The sequence below is a fragment of the Thamnophis sirtalis genome, unplaced genomic scaffold (assembly GCF_051295495.1).
Source record: "Thamnophis sirtalis isolate CommonGarterSnake01/CBP01778 unplaced genomic scaffold, rThaSir2_p1.2 scaffold_15, whole genome shotgun sequence".
Classification (NCBI taxonomy): Eukaryota; Metazoa; Chordata; class Lepidosauria; order Squamata; family Natricidae; genus Thamnophis; species Thamnophis sirtalis.
The window spans coordinates 13,047,581-13,053,179 of NW_028261395.1; the positions used below are offsets into that span (position 1 = coordinate 13,047,581).

General features: G+C 49.6%; 1 long non-coding RNA gene across 1 annotated transcript; it reads right to left on the bottom strand.

Annotated features, from left to right (window-relative positions):
• Positions 1–3,103: 3,103 nt before the first annotated feature.
• LOC148042478 (uncharacterized) lies at positions 3,104–4,465 on the bottom strand. The gene is made up of 3 exons (XR_015695174.1): positions 4,297–4,465; positions 3,657–3,826; positions 3,104–3,229 (listed from the first exon to the last, which is right to left on the bottom strand). It is a non-coding gene; the product is annotated as an uncharacterized LOC148042478 (long non-coding RNA).
• Positions 4,466–5,599: the final 1,134 nt, after the last annotated feature.

A 5,599-nucleotide genomic window follows, 5' to 3' on the forward strand; every position in this document is an offset into this window, starting at 1 on the left:
ATTTAAAGAATCTTTTTTGGAAACACAGCCTTTGTCTCCTACGCCCTCTACTGGAGAAGTTTTAACACAGGAATATTTCTTTAAAATATTTAATGCATTTAAGCAAGAAATTGAAGAATTTGTATTGCAACTTTATGATGACCTAAAATCTAAAGTTAATCAAATGAAGGTGAATACGTTTGCAGCCGTGTCTGCCCTGTCAGATTACTCTGCTGAAATAGAGAACAAATTGGAAAGTTTGGAGAAGGCTAATTTTAATTTGACTACCAATATTCAAATGCGGTGAAGCTTATGGCTGGTGAGGCAAAAAGAAAGAAAGCGGCTTTTGCCCCCCCCCCCCCCGCCCTCCAGCAGCTATGTCCGAAATAGAGGCGTTCCACACCCCGCAGCTATGTCCGACCCAGCTGTGGGGCGCAGGGCGCCTCTATGTCAGACAGAAGCGGTGGGGCGCTTTCTTTCGGCTTTTGCCTGCCCCGCAGGGCAAATACTTCCACCTTGCAGGTGCCGGAACAGCAGGCCACCAGGAGTACGTCCCGCCCGCAGTAGAAGAGTGCTAGTTCCTGCCCAGGCTGGAGTGACAGCTGCAGAGGCGAAAGGCGAAGAGGGGTGGGGTGTTCCAAGAGGCCCTCTCCCCTTTTTGCACTCAGCAAGCCAGGCCCGCAGTGGCAAGAGGCTCAGCTCCGCTTCTATCACACACACACACCCCCCCCACTCCAGAGAAGCCAGCCGTGGGCGAGTCTCTGCAGCCCTGGTTCCATCTCCAAGCAGCCCCAGAAGGAAATGGGCCAGCCCCGCTTCCCTCCCCAGACTTTCCGGGAGCGGAGGACCCGTATTCCATTCCCCCTTCCAAGCCCCTAGTGGCCAGCTTTGGCTCCCGCTGCTTTTTCCCAGAGCTCCAGCAGGCCCGCCGAGGAGGAGCCCGGACAAGGCTGGAGCGAGAGCCGCGGAGGCAAAAGGCTGGCCACTTGGGGCTTGGAAGGGGGAGCGGAATGCGGGTCCTCCGCTCCCAGAAAGTCCAAGGAGGGAAGTGGGGCTGTACCGTTTCCTCCCGGGGCTGCTTGGAGATGGAACCAGGGCTGCGGAGACTCACCCGCGGCCGGCTTCTCTGGAGCAGAGGGGGGGGCGTGATAGAAGCGGAGCTGAACCTCTTGCCGCTGCGGGCCTGGCTTGCGGAGTGCAAAAAGGGGAGGGGGTTCTTGGCACCCCACCCCTACCCCTCTTCGCCTTTCGCCTCCGCGACTCTCGCTCCAACCTTGTCCGGGCTCCTCATTTGAAGACGTCAGCTTCTTTTTACCACTTTAAATATTCTTCAGGGAATTATTTCTGTTTCAACTGGTGAACCAAATAATACATACATGTTGCAGTGAATTTTGGGAAGTGTTCAAGAATAACTATAATTTTCTATAGGAAACTGACCATTTCCAAATGATGTCCCATATTACTACACTTATATACTCGGTCAAACATCAAATATCACTTTATAGCTGCATATTATAGGGGATGGATGATTGGAATTTTGAATTCCTCCCCCCTGCCCCCTCCCTCGGACCCACCTTTTCCAGCTGTGTCAGAGGATCATTTCAACTCTCCTCTTGTCCGCCATGATGAAAATGTAAAAAGAAAAAGCAACTTAGGCAAGACCTGCTGCTCCCAGACCAGGAGGCAAAGAACCACGTGCCTCCTTTGCATAAGGAATTTTAACTCTGAGCAAGGGTTAAAAGGCAAAAAATTCCTTATGCAAAGGAGGCCCGTAGTTCTCTCGCCTCCCCCTGCAGTTAGCACTAAGCAGAGTCATTCTGGCAGCAACTACCTTAGCCTTTTTCCTTTTAATTTTTATTTTCTTTTCCTCATGACACTGGTGAGGCTCCGCCTCCCCTGCCTTCACATCCCTGGATAGAGCAGATGACAAGTTGGACAACAGAAGAAGAAAGGATGATGGAGTTGGCCAAACGCTTCCCCAACCGTCTCTTCACTCGGTTTCCTGGACGCCCTTGCGCTCCCCCCCACTTTTGGCTCAGGGGCAAAAAAAGGTTCGCCATCACTGGTATAGGGCCTCCTGCTTAAGCAGGGGGTAGGACTAAAAGACCTCTAAGGTTCCTTCCAGCTCTATTCTGATTGATTGATCTACTTGACTAGCAGACTATTTGTGTAATGAGTTCCCCCATAATTATCCACAGCAGTGGGATTGGCGGCGGGGAGCCGGTGGCAGAGGCAGGTATGGCGGTGGTCTTCTCCCTCGGCCCCGGGATGCGGTGAGAGTTGCTGCCGGCAGGGTGTAACACCCGCCACCCAGCGAGGGCAGCGAGCCACCTGCCCGTCCAAGGCCTTCCCAGATGACCCGGAGCCAGTCGCGGCGCACCACTCCGGCGGAAATGCGCCCGACGGGGGCCGGAGCCATTCAGGTGGTGGTCCCCTCCCAGAACCCACCTCTCCACGAGGGGTCGGCGGGAGGGAGGGGATCTGCTGGCACGGCACGGCTGACCTCAGCCGCCGGGTTGAATCCTCCAGGCGGACTGCATGGACCCAACCCGTTTACCTCTTAACGGTTTCACACCTTCTTGAACTCTCTCTTCAAAGTCCTTTTCAACTTTCCCTTACGGTACTTGTCAACTATCGGTCTCATGCCGGTATTTAGCCTTAGATGGAGTTTACCACCCGCTTTTTTCCCTTGAATCCAATCTTTCTTGACCTCTCTCCTTTTCTAAGCCTAATGGAAGTGGGACCCACTTAGAAACAAAAACCAACCTGTGTCTGTTGTGAAATGCACAAATGGCCTAGCAAGGATATCTTAAATTGTCTGGGACAGAGTCAAAATGAAAACAACTCAAATTTCAACAAATTGAAAGAGAAGAAATACATTATTGCTGGTAAAAGAAGACACACAAAGTAGGTAGACAGATCTCTCCTTCTTGTGTTTTAATGGGATTTTCTTTATTTCAGTCTAGGAGTTGATGAGAATTATTCAGAGCCAAATCTGATGTCATTGCAAGGAACTGTACTTGACCTGGGAGGAGAGTCCCCTCCAACTAAATGAGGGGACCCCAAAGGAGGAAAAGCAGCCAAAGAACCAAGAGGAGAAGCCATTTCAATGATCGAAGGCTGGAAAGAGTCTCAGGAAGAGGAGATCCCTCCCTTCCCATCAAGGGATCCCCTCAGGAAGAAACCAGAACAATGCATGGAATGTGGAAAGATCTTCACATTGAGTCCTTCTCTTCTTTCCCAGGAAAGGCTGCAAAAGGGAGAAACCATCTGAATGTGAGGACTTGGAGGGAGCTGCAGGGAGAGCTTCACCTGGCTTCCCAGAGGGAGAAACCCTGAACAGGAGATGCAGGAAGGGTGGAAAGAGCTTCAGAGATGGGATCTGTTTGTTTGCCATTTGCCCACTCTGCTTCTGCCTAAACAGAGTGGCGATGGAAGAGAGGCCTTGGATGCTGCTGTGTTCCTGCTGCAACGGAAAAGAGTCAGGTTCTAAGTTTGGGAGGCTGTGGGGTGTCTTTCCCCCAGGGTCCCCCGTGTTCTCCCTTTCAGAAAGGGAGGGGGAAACCCTTTTGATTCTTTCTCCATCCCAGGGAATATTTTGCACCCCATTGAGACTGGGATTCACACCAGGGAGAAGAGCTTAGCTATGGGGCCCTCTAATTCCAAGGGGTACCTACTGGTTGGTCTGTCTTCTTCATCCTCTCCTGGACCTCTTCCCATAGTTTCTGGCTCCTCTGTCGGTCCCTTTTATGACAGGCAGCTTGATGGAGTAGGTTCTCTTCACTTTTGATCTCCCTTTTGGTGAAGAGGATCTTCTTCTTTCGAATCCTGTCGTTTTTGGGGAAATCTGGGGAAGGAGATGCAGGTGCTCAGCAGCGTTTTAGCTCTCCCCCAAATGAAAGATTTCTCTGCTTGACAGAGCTGGTGGAGTCTCCTGGCCATGAGGCATCTTCTCACTGAGGCCCCAGGTAAACCTTGCTCTCTATATCCTCCCTCCCCGCTCTTGCCAAGTTGTGAATAAGTGCCACTGAACCATCTTCAAGGTTCCACAAAGAGCCAATTGGAAGGATGGAGAAGAGCCAATTGGAAGGAAAAGAGCCGATTGTGGGGAGTCAACATAGATGCAGAAGCTACAGAAGGAGGGATGATTAGTGGGTCAGGAACAGCCTGGCCACTGACCCCTCCCTCTGTGCCACCTGGAATCTGCAAAGATGCAGGTCTGTGTTCTGCATATCCCTACATCTAGGTGTCCATGACTAAAGGAAATCCTTCCCTTTTCCTCTCAATGTTCCAGCCCAATCCAAAACGTCAACTCACCACATCGCTCTTTTTTCTGCAGCTCCACATCCAGAGTAAAAGTCACAGATGTCCTCTTGGGAGCCTTGGTGACGTCCTCCAGTCGGCAGGCTGGAGAACTGGGAGCATCAGCTGCTGGGCCCCTCACCTTCTCCCTTCTCCCTCCGAAACAGGAGAAGCAGCTGAGAAATGCCCTAGAAGAGAGAAAAAGGGATGTAAGTAAAGGGAACAACTGAAGCCTGTTTTCCAGAATCTCCCTGACTCAAGAAACCAGAGTGGGAAAATAATACTCTTGGCTTGAGCTCCTCACTTTTAACCTGGTTTTGGTTTTACATGACTAGATATGTTGAGTTGATCTAATTTTAAGAAGGTTTTCTTAATTCAGAGGTCTACTATGGACCTCACCCCATTCCTAAGAGGTCTGTAAAGGGGGCGTGCATAATAAGCACACCAGCACACCTACCGTCCCTGTCTTACTGACCCCATTTATCTGTATTTATTTCCGTTGTTCCCTTGTTTATCTTCATACCTATACTTGTTATCTTGTACATGTTTGACAAACAAACAAACAAACAAATAAATAAAGATGCTATGTGATCTAATCATATGGAAAGTAATCAAACCAGGCTTTTAGTGCCAATAAGGAATTAAAGAGAAAACTGCCGTGAAAAAATTTTGGGGACAGTTTTTCTTTCCTAAGAAGATAAGAAATGGCTGTTCCCACCCGTGAAATTTCCCACCCACTGAGAAGATGGCTACAAAATTGGGAAGAGCCCAGGAGCCCTTCTGAAGACTACTTGTCTCCTGAAAGCCATCTTCAATCAGATGATTGACAGTTAACAGACAGTTGAGCTGGAAGGATGACATCATCAAGCCAGTAGAATCCCAAGGAGATGACTTGGGATCCAAGCTCACCTTCTCCACCTTTCCTACACAAATCAACACCAGCCGAAGGCCTTTGGGAAACGACCAACAGATCACCAAAGCTGCCTATTTCTCATCTTTTGGCTCTTTTGTTGTAGACTGCCTCTTCATATGGAAGCTCCACTAAGCTAGATGTTGGAAGGCAAAGGTTTCCGGTCTGTTCCCAGCTGGGAGTCACCACCGAGGCTAAAAGAAAGTTTCGTGAAGACAGCTGCCTGGAAGTTATGAGTTTTTATTGAAGAAAGAACGAATAGGAAGGATGAGACACAGCTCTGCCGTTCCTGGGTCTGCAGCACACCATATACAGTTTGGTTTCCCCTTTTATACAGATTTTCTTGCTTCAGGCTCTTGTGTAAATTCGGATTTTATAAAGTTCTTTTATTCCGGATGATTGTTCTGA